The sequence below is a fragment of the Aquarana catesbeiana genome, linkage group LG05 (genome assembly GCF_042186555.1).
Source record: "Aquarana catesbeiana isolate 2022-GZ linkage group LG05, ASM4218655v1, whole genome shotgun sequence".
NCBI classification, from domain to species: domain Eukaryota; kingdom Metazoa; phylum Chordata; class Amphibia; order Anura; family Ranidae; genus Aquarana; species Aquarana catesbeiana.
Genome location: NC_133328.1, coordinates 306,204,011 through 306,218,784, shown reverse-complemented (window position 1 = coordinate 306,218,784; position 14,774 = coordinate 306,204,011). Strand labels below are relative to the sequence as shown.

Below are 14,774 nucleotides of genomic sequence, written 5' to 3'. Positions count from 1 at the left end.
CAAAAAAAAAAAAGAAAAAAAAAAAAAGCCCCCCTTCCCCCCCTGCTCTCGCGCAAAGGCGAACGCAAGTGTTGGTCTGGCGTCAAATGTAAACAGCAATTGCACCATGCATGTGAGGTATCACCGCAAAGGTCAGATCGAGGGCAGTAATTTTAGCAGTAGACGACCTCTGTAAATCTAAAGTGGTAACCTGTAAAGGCTTTTAAAGGCTTTTAAAGGCTTTTAAAAATGTATGTAGTTTGTCGCCACTGCATGTTTGTGCGCAATTTTAAAGCATGTCATGTTTGGTATCCATGTACTCGGCCTAAGATCATCTTTTTTTATTTAATCAAACATTTGGGCAATATAGTATGTTTTAGTGCACTGAAATTAAAAAAAGTGTGTTTTTTCCCCAAAAATGCGTTCGAAAAATCGCTGCGCAAATACTGTGTGAAAAGGAAAATCAAACACCCACCATTTTAATCTGTAGGGCCTTTGCTATAAAAAAAAATATATATAATGTTTGGGGGTTCAAAGTAACTTTCTTGAAAAAAAAAAAAATATATATATTTTTTCATGTAAACAGTGTCAGAAAGGGCTTTGTCTTCAAGTGGTTAGAAGAGTGGGTGATGTGTAACATAAGCTTCTAAATGTTGTGCATAAAATGCCAGGACAGTTCAAACCCCCCCCCCAAATGACCCCATTTTGGAAAGTAGACACCCCGAGTTATTTGCTGAGAGGCATGCAGAGTCCGTGGAATATTTTATATTGTGACACAAGTTGTGGGAAAAAGACACTTTTTTTTTTTTTTGCACAAAGATGTCACTAAATGATATATTGCTCAAACATGCCATGGGAATATGTGAAATTACACCCCAAAATACATTCTGTTGCTTCTCCCGAGTACGGGGATACCACATGTGTGAGACTTTTTGGGAGCCTAGCCGCATACGGGACCTCAAAAACCAATCACCACCTTCAGGGTTTCTAAGGGCGTAAATTTTTGATTTCACTCCTCATTGCCTATCACAGTTTCGGAAGCCATGGAATGCCCAGATGGCACAACCCCCCCCCCCAAATTGACCCCATTTTGAAAAGTAGACACCCCAAGCTATTTGCTGAGAGGTATGGTGAGTATTTTGCAGACCTCGCTTTTTGTCACAAAGTCAGCTAGCACACAGGCAATAGCCAACCTGCACATGCTCAGTTGTGTCTTTTATGCTGGAGAGAACAGTTACTTGTTCTTAGAGATAGCCAGGTCACATGATACTGGCATCACACATGTGGCAGTGTATACAGGCTATAGTGGAAATCTCCTCCTACTTGAACTGAAGAAACTGTGCAGTTTATCAAGTAACCGTGGTATACAGATCATCCAAACAGGTATATAGTGGCAATATTTTAATGTAAAAAGAAGATTTATAAGCTGTGGGCACTGTGGGGGGGCCGATTAACTATTTTCATATTACTGGGTTAAGTAACACTTTAATAAACTTCATCCAAAGTTGAGACATACCAGATGCTCTTTATAATTTTTATAATAGCATTTCTTTCCGTAAAAACATTACTGTGGTCTAGTACTCAGTTGACAGAATCTGAGAAAGCAAAAAGTGAACCACTAGTGCAATACAAAATTTATGTGCATTACTATGTGCTGAACCATAGGTATACAGATAGGGGAAGAGTACAAATAGGTTTCAATGCAAGCTCAGTGCAGAATATGTTCCTTGCCATTGGGTTGCAGCATAAGTAAAATTGTTATTTGCTTTAACCACTTGCCGACCGGGCCATAGCCGAAAGAAGGCTGCAGCGCGGTCGGCTAGTTCTGGGTGGACGTCCGTGAGATGTCATCCAGGAATCCTGCTCTCGCGCGCCCCCTGGGGCGGGCACCCGAGAACTTCCGTGACCACCGGGTCCTCTGGATCACGGTAAACGGCCGCTGATCGCTCAAATGACGAAGCGATCACATGTAAACAAGGTTCCTCCCTCCCCTCTGTGTACCGATTGGTACAGTGCGAGGGTAGAGGGGGAGGGATCGGATGGCAGCACCACTGTGGGCTGCATGTGTAGTGCCCACATCGCTGCTCAGTGAAAAATACAGTCACATCCAGCCATCCATCCATGCTCAGCCATCCCTGCAATATAGTCTGCAATATACCCTGCAATACTCTGCAACATACCCCGCAATACTCTGCAACATACCTTGCAATACTCTGCAACATACCTCGCAATACTCTGCAACATACCTCGCAATACTCTGCAACATACCTCGCAATACTCTGCAACATACCTCGCAATACTCTGCAACATACCTCGCAATACTCTGCAATATACTCTGCAATACCCCGCAATACTCTGCAATACCCCGCAATACTCTGCAATACCCCGCAATACTCTGCAATTTTTAACCAGTTCCCACCCGCCGTCATATGATGTCCTTGAATTTGTGCGGGGATATCTGAATGATGGGTGCAGCTACAGGCATCATTCGGATATCAGCTTTTTCAGCCGGCGATTCCCTACACCATAAGAATGATCATAGCGGCTGTTCCACTGCTTGATCTTTCTTATGGGAAGCGAGAGGGGATGCCCCCCCTTCCCGCCACCCTCCGGTGCTTCTACCGACTCACCGCTACGATCAAAGCCAGGATCTTTTTTTTTTTTATTTCAGGCTTCCCAGCCTAGAGGTGAGATGTGGGGTCTTATTGACCCCATATCTCACTGTAAAGAGGACCTGTCATGCCATATTCCTATTACAAGGGATGTTTACATTCCTTGTAATAGGAATAAAAGTGATCAAAATTTTTTTTGGGGGGGAAAAAAAAGTGTCAAACTAAAATAAATAAATAAAATAAAATGAACAATAAAAAAAATAAATAGATTTTAAAGAGCCCCTGTCCGTGTGCTCGCATGCAGAAGCGAACGCATACGTAAGTCCCGCCCACATATGAAAACGGTGTTCAAACCACACATGTGAGGTATCTCTGCGATCGGTAGAGCGAGAGCAATAATTTTGGCCCTAGACCTCCTCTGTAACTCAAAACTTGTAACCAGTAAAAAATTTTAAAGCGTCACCTATGGAGATTTTTAAGTAGCGAAGTTTGGCACCATTCCAAGAGCGTGTGCAATTTTGAAGGGTGACATGTTAGGTATCTATTTACTCAGCGTAACTTCATCTTTCACATTATGCAAAAACATTGGGTTAACTTTACTGTTTTGTTTTTTTTTAAAGCACAAAACTGTTTTTTTTTTTAAAAAAAAAAGCATTCGAAAAATTGCTGCGCTAATACCGGGCGAGATAAAAAGTTCCACCAACCGCCATTGTATTCTCTAGGGTCTTTGCTTAAAAAAATATATATAATGTTTTGGGGTTCTATGTAATTTTCTAGCAAATAAATGATTATTATTACATGTAGGAGAGAAATATAAATTGGCCTGGGTGCTCCAGAACGCCTGAAGGTGCTCGGTGCATGTTGGGCCTCTGTATGTGGCCACGCTGTGTAAAAGTCTCACACATGTGGTATTGCCATACTCGGGAGTAATAGCAGAATGTGTTTTGGGGTGTAATTTGTGGTATGCATACGCTGTGTGTGAGAAATAACCTTCTAATATGAAAATTTTGTGAAAAAAAAAAAAAAGAAAAAAAAAAATCTTGATTTTTCAAAGAATTGTGGAAAAAAATGACAATTTCAAAAAAACTCACCATGCATCTTTTCAAATACCTTGGAATGTCTTCTTTCCAAAAAGGGGTCACTTGGGGGGTATTTGTACTTTTCTGGCATGTTAGGGTCTCAAGAAATTAGATAGGCCGTCAGTATTTCAGGTGTGATCAATTTTCAGATATTGGCACCATAGCTTTTGGAGTCTAACTTTCACAAAGACCAAATAATATCCACCGATTAGGGTTATTTTTACCAAAGATATGTAGCAGTATAAATTTTGGCCAAAATTTAAGAAGAAAAATTACTAATTTGCTAAATTTTATAACAGAAACAAAGAAAAATTCATTTTTTTACCAAATTTTCAGTCTTTTTTCTTTTATAGCGCAAAAAATAAAAAACCAACGGTGATTAAATACCAACAAAAGAAAGCTCTATTTGTGTGAAAAAAAAGGACAAAAATTTCATATGGGTACAGTGTTGTATGACTGAGTAATTGTCATTCAAAATGTGAGAGCACCGAAAGCTGAAAATTGGTCTGGTTAGGAAGGGGGTTTAAGTGCCCAGTGGTCAAGTGGTTAAAGCAGAGCTCTAGACAAAAGGAAAGAATCTTTTCAGAACATGAGAGAATAAATACGGTTTTATTACATAAAGACTCGAACATAGCAGTTCACATTAGCAGCAACAATCAAAAACGTAAAGAGGCTATGCAGAAATACCAGTCAATGTGTTTCTATTATCTTTACATTAAAAATTTTTTTTAAAAATGTACGTTTGAAGCAATGACATGACACTTATTTACAAACACCTCAAGGGTTTAGTTGTTTTCTAAATGCCTTTAAACACTTGATCAGTATTTGTCTCTTGGCCAATCGCACAATTTTTTATCGACAGTATATATTTTACAGTAAAAAACAGAGATTATAAAACCCCTTTGGCAGTGACTGGGTTAACGCTAATGCAATTAAATGCTTCACCTCACAAGTTAATGGACATTACTGGTTGGAATTTTATAATGCACACAGACAGGCAGTGGGTATGTCTCATTAGCTGCTGATTTCTTCATAGTAAATATTTCCGTTACCCAGAAACCCCCTCTGTATCAAAAGATATCCAGTATGAAGTTATCCAGGCTATAGTTTCTTACTTTTCCACGATACAAAAAAAAATAAATAAATAAGCATACCTTTTGAGTTATTATTGTGGCGTTTACCATAAAGTCATTTTTATGTGACTTTATCAAAATTTCTCTTTCAGATTTCTCTCTTTTTATTTTTTTTTGCAAGAATCTGTAGTTCCAATCTAGGCAAAAACTTGTTTTAGTTTTGGATAGGAAAGGAAAAGGTTAGATTCTCTGTCAAGTTTTGAATGCTGTGTCCCCTTTGGGGAGATTCACTTTTATGTTTTTACTATTTAGACACTACTAAAACAATAAGATAGAGCAGTGCATATACATTGATGGTATGCGAATGTACTGTAGAATTGAGACAATTATGCAAAGACCAGAATGGAGTTACAATTGCATTACAATATCTTCACAAGGAAGAGAAGCAGCAGCATTTCTCCAGTTCTAATGTAAACCATAGCAAACAAAGGTAATTGTGCCAAGAAAGAAAAAAAAAAAAAAAAGAAAAAGAAAGAAGATTGAAGATAAATGTAGTGTCCCAATATTTATGTTCTATTCATGCATCCAACAATGAGGTATGCATGATGTTGCAGTGAGATGGATATATGTAGGGAAAAAAAAAAAAAAAAAAGAAGGGAAGGGAAGGAAGAAAAAAAAAATTAGAGGGTGTGTGATGGGACGGGGGTGGGGGATGGTGGTGACGGCGCAGCCGAGGATCCTAAAGTCATGTTCAACATGGAGCATTTGTGGTTGTTAAAGGTTTCACATAGGGACAACCACAGCAGGAGGGTTCTCTTATGGGGATTTGTGTCCGTCAGCTGCCTCTCTTATATCCGTCTGGGAATGGGCCAACAAATTCTTATATGCAGTGGTATAAGTAAAACTGATCAATGGGAACCATGTGTGTCAGAATTTTTCTCCATTAGTTTTGGAAGAGGCTGTAAGATTTCTATTTTTGTTGATTTTTACAAATCAAAATGACTGTCGCCAGGATTTTTAGGCTGTTTTCAATGAACAGAGCTGCATTCTTTAGTCACATTAAAACGGGTTAATCATAAGTGAAGATTTGCACGTTCTCATTGCAACAATGTTTTGGTGTAAAGTTTTTTGCTGAGCCACGACCCAGGTTTACGGACGACTTCAGCTCTGAATGCATCCCAGAAAGGGCATATATAACAGCTTCAAAACTATTGTGGAGCATGTCAAGTTTTGAGTGATATTTACCACACTCAGGGACCCATTTGTAGATTTTTTGAAGTAGTAGGGACACAGTTTCAACAGGTCAACAGTTTGAACCCCTGTTTTTGGAATCTGTTGGCCAATTCCCTGAATTTTCCCAATGAATTTTAAAAAATGTCTAAGTTGGAGTGTTGCCCGTACATTTAAGTGTGGGGGAGATTGGTTTCTGCTGTAATCAACTCCAGGGAGTGAATAAGTTGAAGTGAAACCTTCCAGTTTCTGGCAAGCATGTAAAGGACATGGAGTTTAAAGGCTAAGTCCACCTTTTTTTCCCTAAATTGCAGCTCCCCTATGTACCAATATAACAGTAATGTACTTATTTTGCAAAAATAAAACAGCTTTCCAATAATTCTACACCTGCTTACCTAATCCTCTTCATAGCTGTTTAAACACTGCTCGATTAGTTCTGCCTTACTTCCTGGTCAGGCTTTAGGTCATGACACAGGAAGGAGTTGACCAGCTGACCTCATTAGCACACACCCTGCATCATCTACCCTCAACTGGTCAACTCCTTCCTGTGTCATGACCTAAAGTCTGTCCAGGAAGTAAGGCTGAATTAATCGAGCAGTGTGTTTAAACAGCTATGAACAGAGTTAGGTAAGCAGGTGTAGAATGAAAAGCGGTTTTATTTTTGCAAAATAAGTACAATAATGCTATATTGGTACACAGGGGAGCTAGGAAAAAAAAAAAAAAAAAAGGGGTATACAAAAGGTGAACTTCGCTTTTAAGCTGAAGTCTAGGTCCCCTCTAGGTCCCCTCGTACAGGTCCCCTCGTACAGGTGTCAGTCAGTGGGTGAGGGATGTGGGAAAACCTTAGGTGATGAAAGAAAAATTGATAACTTAGGAGTGTGGCGCAGATTGTTAGTGGTGTGCTGGAGAAGTCCTATTTGAATTGAACTCAAATTTTAATGGCATGGTGTCGACTACACAGGTAAGTTGTGGGGCTTTGTAGCACATAGACACCTCAGGTAATCCCAATCTTTCATATTGTTTTGGAAGTGTGAGGAGGGGCTATCAGATGCAGAAGGGCTTCTCATAAAAATAGGACAAAAGGGGAGATGATAACGGAGATGTAGGACTGAGGAACAAATATTAGTAAGGACTGGATCTAGTGGAAGATCTGGGGTAAGATGAGCATTTTAAAAAGGTACTGCATCTGCCTTCAGTTCGAATACTCAGAGGAATGTGAGATGTTAAGAGCTTCTAATTTATTGTAGTTCATTTTGAAATTAGAGACGTTTTTTTTTTTTCACAAAACACAGGCAATCATCGGTATAGACTACAATGTTATGGTGCATTATGGGCTAGGCCCACAACACTTATGCCCCGTACACACGATGGGAAATTCCGCCAGCAAAAGTCCAATGTGAGCTTTTGGTCGGAAATTGCGACTGTGCGTATGCTCCATCGGACTTTTGCTGGCGGCATTTCAGCCAGCAAAAGATTGAGAGCAGGCTCTCTATTTTTCCGACGGAAAAAGTTTCTATCGGCAATGCCGTTCGTCTGTATGCAATTACGACGCGCAAAAAAACACGCATGCTCAGAATCAAGTACGAGACGGAAGCACTCGGTCTGGTAAAACTAGCGTTCATAATGGAGATAGCACATTCATCACGCTGCAAATTATTGGATCTTTTAACGCAGCGCATTATTTTGTTCTTTATAATGCTAGAATAATGAATTTGTTTTGCTGCTGATATTCACACAGAGTTCTGACAAACTGATTTCTTTATTATTTCTCGTGATCTCTCTGTCAGACCAGACTGAAGCCAGGCCATCACTTTCATGTCTTCCTTGCAGTCTCCCCCCCCCACGCTTCCCTGCAGCCTTCCTTGGAGGCTGTTGCTCTGGAGGTGGACTTGTGGCAGGAGGAGGAGGAGGAGGAGGAAGATGGGCGAGTGCACATAAGTGCATGTGATCAGTCATTTGGCCACTCAACCCCCTATGAAGGGCCTGAAAAATAGTCACATTTTTAGCAAACTCCATGCGGGCTTTTATGTGTCTTGCACTGAGGAGAGGCATCCGTCGGGCCACTCTGCCATAAAGCCCCGACTGGTGGAGGGCTGCAGTGATGGTTGACTTTCTACAACTTTCTCCCATCTCCCGACTGCATCTCTGGAGCTCAGCCACAGTGATCTTTGGGTTCTTCTTTACCTCTCTCACCAAGGCTCTTCTCCCCCGATAGCTCAGTTTGGCCGGACGGCCAGCTCTAGGAAGGGTTCTGGTCGTCCCAAATGTCTTCTATTTAAGGATTATGAAGGCCACTGTGCTCTTAGGAACCTTAAGTGTGCAGCAGAAATGTTTTTGTAACCTTGGCCAGATCTGTGCCTTGCCACAATTCTGTCTCTGAGCTCTTCAGGCAGTTCCTTTGACCTCATGATTCTCATTTGCTCTGACATGCACTGTGAGCTGTAAGGTCTTATATAGACAGGTGTGTGGCTTTCCTAATCAAGTCCAATCAGTATAATCAAACACAGCTGGACTCAAATGAAGGTGTAGAACCATCTCAAGGATGATCAGAAGAAATGGACAGCACCTGAGTTAAATATATGAGTGTCACAGCAAAGGGTCTGAATACTTAGGACCATGTGATATTTGAGGTTTTTCTTTTTTAATAAATCTGCAAAAATGTCAACAATTCTGTGTTTTTCTGTCAATATGGGGTGCTGTGTGTACATTAACGAGGAAAAAAATAAACTTAAATGATTTTAGCAAATGGCTGCAATATAACAAAGAGTGAAAAATTTAAGGGGGTCTGAATACTTTCCGTCCCCATGTATGTGGTTCAGTTTGTACTCCACCATATTAATTGCCATAAGAAATAGGTATAACCGGCTGTCCATTATCCCAAAGGCATTCTCCATGACTCTTCTGGCTCTGGCCAGCCAGTAACTAAAAACCCTCTTCTCCGAGATAAGGGTCCTCTGGGGAATGGCCTCATCAGGTGATCACCCAGACCAAATGCTTCATCAGTGATAAAAACAAATGGGAGTCCTTCCACGTTCTCTTCCGCAGGTGGCAATTCCAAGCCACCACTCTGGAGACGTCGGTAGAACTCGGTTTGGGCAAAGACTCCACCATCCACCATCCGACTTCCGGCCATTCTTCCCCACGTCCACATATAAAAATGAATATGTCACGGACACCACCGCCATCAACACGATAGTATTGAAACCCTTATAATTAAAATAGTATGACGCCGAGTGGGGTGGTGGTACAATGTGGACATGTTTCCCATCGATTGCCCCTCCGGAGTTAGGAAAGTCCCATTGCTGGGCAAACTGGGAGGCCACAGTCTACCATTCCTGTGGCGCTGAAGGAAACTGAGTCAAAAAAGAAAAACAAAATATTAGTACTTTTGCACATAACATTGCAAGCAGATTAGACACAAACATTCTTGGCCAACATCAGTATAACATTTATTTTAAGGAGTATTTAAAGACAAAGATAAGGTCCGCTTATCAGATCCCTCATCCCCTCTGATGGCCCATTGGAAAAGTGTTAGGGGGGGGTATAAATGAGTTTGGGACCCCCCCCAAAAAAAGCCTCTGGCATTCTGCCTGAATTTAAGGACAATAACATTGGGACACATTTTAGGGGGGGTTTAGGGTACAGCAAGTTAAGTGACTAGGCTAGGTGTGTATGGGCCCAGGATAGCATGCTATGCTGGGGAGGTTAGTGAAGGCAAATATGCATGTAGGCCAAAAAAGGAGCATTAAAAGCTTACAGCATGCATGGGCACAAAGGGGACATTCACAGCATATTACAATCATGGTAATTAGGGAAAGATGAAATAAATACAAAACATTAGCATACATGAAATACATAGAATGTGATGTTAAAGGAGAAAACTTACCCTAATATAGTCCTTCTGCAGGACCTGAATGACGGCAGAACAGGTCTCTGGAATAATAAACCCCAGAGCCTGGGGGGAGATGCCGGTCAAGAACTTGACTTCTCCCTGTTGCCAAGTACCACAACGTGGCGACTAGCCTCTGCTCGGGAGTGATGGCTTGCCGCATGCAGGTGTCCTGCTTCATAATATAAGGGGACAGCAAAGCCAACAAACAGTGAAAAACGGGGTCCGTCATCCGGAGAAAATTCCTGAAATCATCAGGGTTATTCTCCTGGATCTCCCGCAACAAAGGCATAAGACAGAATTGGTCATGCTGGAGTAACCAATTCTTTGTCCATGAACTCCTCCCCGCCCTGTTCATGGACTGGGCTTGGGTCAAAGCAAGAACCCCAACACCAAGTCCCCGCACAGCACGAACTCTATGATGAGTAAGTAACTGCAACATGGCTTCAAAAACGGTCAGCTGGTCAGAACGAACTAACAGAATGCACTGAAGAACAGAAAGGCCTGTGAAGAGCGAGCTAAAAATCAGAAACGAGCGGACAAGAACGCGCAGATAAACAGATACGAACTGACTACACACACTGAAAACCAGATACAAGCCCACAAGCACAAACTGAAGAGCAGTAACAATGTGAAAAGCACGAGGCTGAAAAGCGCGAATCGTCTCTCACCAAACTCCTACTAACATGAGATAAACACGAGATTAACAAAAGGAGACCAAAGGGTGGCGCATTGGGTATTGAACTTCCCTTTTATAGTGCCGTCGTACGTGTTGTACGTCACCACGTTCTTGACGGTCGGAATTTGGTGTGACCGTGTGTATGCAAGACAAGCTTGAGCAGAATTTAGTCGGAAAAACCATCCAAGGCTTAAAGTCAGACTGTAACAGCACACAATAGTAATCATCTCAATACTGGCATGTTTCTCCATTTCCCAAAAAATTTTGATTAAAAAAAAAAAAAAAATATCTTGGGATGTCTACTGTCAAAAAAAACAAAACAAAAAGGTAATGTTGAGGTAGTTGGTAAAGTCCTTGCATTTTTATTTCAACAGAAAGTAAGGGAAACAGGAGTCCTTCAAAAATTTCTGTCTTTTTCCTTTGTATAGTAAAACACAAAAACCCTTACAATGACTGCGACGGTCACCAGTTTCACGGTCTCCTTTAATACAGTCACCAATGATCTCTGGGCTCCGCCTTGACTTCGGTCTCACTCTCCCCTCAAAAAGGAAAAAAAAAAACTTAACCAAACTTGATAGAAAAAAATGCTTGACAATGATAAGGTGGAAGGCTCCTACCCACAATATGTGCCCATCCGGGGTGGCAGGGTAGGTACAGTCATCAACCTCCTAATACCCAACAGGCAGAGTAGATTCAATCTAACAAATGGTTTCACAATTAGAATGTTTGTGACACTTGTACTTTTCCCCCTTTCCTCAATACCCTTAGTGGTTCTTAATGATTGTTGTTATTATGGATTGCTCAGACTTCTAGAATGAACATTGTATGTCACCTATTGTATTTGTTGTCCGATATCTCTGTATCTTACTTTGAAAACCTCAATAAATCATTTGAAAAAAACACAAAAACCCAATTATCACCAAATACCACCAAAAGAAAGGTGATAAATCGCACTGCAATCTCGGCAAAACGTTTAGCATAAAGTTTGTTAGCTACTGCCCCTTCTTTGGGCAACAAGCTTCACGCAATGTGATTTGCCACAATCGCAGAAGAACCGCATCACGTTTTTAGGTGCCATTAAAATGAATGGCATCTGAAATTCTCATTGTGTGATTTGTCATTTTAGCAGAGCGTTTTGAATATGCAGGCAGAAGCGAACAGATTCAAAATGCCCAGGTGTGAATGCAGCCTTAGAGACAACGCACCCCAATCAACTACCCCCCATTTTTCCCTCAGGCAAGGTATCGCTTCTGTTAGAGTTCATTTGATGAGGAAGAGAGTAAGTAAAATACAGAGGATGCATATGTAGTATGAAATGATTTTTCTCAGTGGAATCATCAAGAAACTTATGAAGGGTACCCCACTGGCAATGTCAGCAATAAGCTTGGTCTCAGGAGATGGAGATGGTCTGCCTCAATGTGGGGACCAGGATCTGGATCACACCTTTTTCCGACGATGGAGAGAGAGTCCCATCACTGGAGGCCAATTTCCCATCACCGCAGCACCTAGTGGGTGGGGTCTTCCTCAAAATTCATGCCAGACCCTTATCCAGGCATTCATACTGGCTGGCTAGAAAAGGAAGGGGGGAAAGAAAGAATACAGCCCCTCTACTGACCCATATCAGGGATGGGAATTATTAGAATCTGGAAACCCTCTTTAACCACCTCAATACCAGGCACTTTTGCCCCTTCCTGCCCAGGACAATTTTTAGCTTTCACCCCTTTCGCTCTTTGAATGACAATTGCGCGGTCATGCAACACTGTACCCAAACTACATTTTTATAATTTTCTTCACACAGATAGAGCTTTCTTTTGGTGGTATTTGATCACCACTCTGTTTTTTATTTTTTGCTAAACAAACTAAAAAAGACCAACATTTTTGAAAAAAAAAAAAGTTTCTTGGTTTGTCATAAAATGTTGTTTTCTCCATCACTGCCCGGCACTGCTAAGGCGGCACTGATGGGCACCGATAGGCGGCTGTGATGGACACTGTCAGGCGGTACTGATGAGGTACTGACAGGTGTTACTGTTGGGCACTGACCGACTTTAGTATTGGGGCACTGCTGGCAGCTGTTGGGCACTGATTGGCAGCTGATAGGCACAGACTCCCCCCCCCCCCCCCCCCGACAGGGAGAGCCGCCGATCGGCTCTCCCTGTCAGCACGAACCGAGGAATGCCATTTACCGGCACTTCCTGGTTCACACGATGATCAGCTGTCACAGCTGATCACGTGGTAAGAAGCCTCTGTCAGAGGCTCCTTACCACGATCGGAGATGCGGAGTGCCAGGCTGACATCCTGCACCAGCGACTACCACACTGCGCGCCCCCGCGGGCACACGCCGGCATGTTATCCTGCTGGACGTCATACGATGCCCAGTCAGGATAACCGAACCACCACCCAGCCATCAATCTGCTACAGGCCGAGCTGGAAGTGGTAAACCTGTTGACCCTGTCAGAAATTTTCTCTCCCTGTATCTTCCCGTGCACTGAAATTGAATCTTAAAGTAGAACTATAGGCAAAACTTTTTTTTTTTTGGATAGAGAAAAGGAGGGTTATAACTCCTGTCAGATTTTTTTATTTTGTTTCGCCATCTGTGTCCCATTGCAGAGATTTTCCTTCACTTACTGTCCCATAGCCAAACAGGAAGTGAGAGAAAATCCCTCTATATTAGCGTAATTTCTTGGGGGCCCCAGGTCACCAAAACTAGCGGCCCTATTGGAAGATTTCCCCTCTATCACTTTTCTGGGGACAACCCAAAATTTGGGCTTTCCTTTTACTTTCACTGATAATGGTAAACAGGACAAATAGAGAGGGTGAATCTCCTTAATAAAAAATGACATGCATTCTAATCCCTCTCTACTCTATCCAAAAAAAAAAAAAAGAAGAAAGAAGGTTTTGCCTTTAGTTATACTTTAATCTTCACAGCCATTTCTAGCTATCTTCTGTGCACTACACAACACATTCCCCCATGCAATGGAGATGAGGAAAGGGGGGGGTGTTTGTAGTCAAATCAGGAGGGCAGCTTGGGATGATAATGCTTCTACTAGATAATGTACAGTGAATTAGTGTTGTCACAGCAGGACAAGAAGAATGTGAAAAAAAAAAAAAATTAGAAGTTAGCGCAGACACCACATCTAAAGAAATAGTAAGCTGCAATAAGAAGGATTTTTGGTACACCAGTAACATCCTTTCTCTGGAGTACATCAGGGAACACAGAGCATCTAATCCATTACAATAGGGTTATGCTGCCACCTTTAAGTGATTGGACGCTGGCTAAAGAGATAGAAAATACCCTCCTAGGCACAACCCCTCCCCGTTCAGAAAGGTTGCAGCAAAGTTTTGTAGAAAGCCATATACCAAAAATGACAGAGGGGTGGGATCTCTGTGTCCCATGTGAACTCCAAGAAAACGATTTTACAGGTAAACTAGAAATCTCTTTTTTTATGTACATCACAGGATACAGAGCATCTTCATATTAATTATAATAGGGATGTCCCAAAGCACTGAATATGAGGGAAGGTCAACACGGCAAACAAGTCAACAGGCCCCAAACTAAACCAAAACAGGTTGAAACCTCACAGAGCAGCCTGCAAAACATGCCGACAAAAGCTAGTATCCTGTAACATTCATCAGAGTCTCCCCCGTTTCTCAAGACTCTGGCAACAGCAGCCATTAAAGCCAGTGACTTTAAAGAAGGGTGGAAGATTAGACATTGTGATAGAAGGTTGGACAGACCCGAAAGGATCCAAGGGTTGCCATGTTTACAATGTCAGAGTACCACATTCACCTGGGCCAAGCCAGGGTGATCAGAATCACCGAAACACCCGCCACTCAAATTCGGCAAAGCAGACAAGCTACAAGCTGTCAGCTGTGTCCTCTGCAGAGCTTTCGCTGCTGGAGATTGGATCGTCTTCAAAAAAGGTATGTATACTGATTTCTTCATTATAGGGCTCGATAGGTTAGATCATGGATGTCTGCAGATGTAGCTATTTTAGTGTTAGGGTGGACTCATCCTATTTACTTGCATCAAAATGCATGCAAAAGCATCCATGCATACAGGAGGCACACTTTAAAAAGCTAATTTAAGCCATATTCAGCAATGTGCTTGTACTAGATTGAACCAACAGAAGTTAGGCACAAACAAAAGCTTCAATATAAAACACAGTTAAAGACATAAATTTACACTGTTTACTTTGCCAAAACTAGCCATCGACTGGTAGTTTTGCTTGGTAC

At 41.8% G+C, this 14,774-nt stretch overlaps 1 protein-coding gene across 1 annotated transcript in view; it reads right to left on the bottom strand.

The window, feature by feature from the left end:
* The window catches only part of ELP2 (elongator acetyltransferase complex subunit 2), a 357,175-nt gene that overhangs the window by 248,847 nt on the left and 93,554 nt on the right, over positions 1-14,774 (bottom strand). The window lies entirely within an intron of this gene.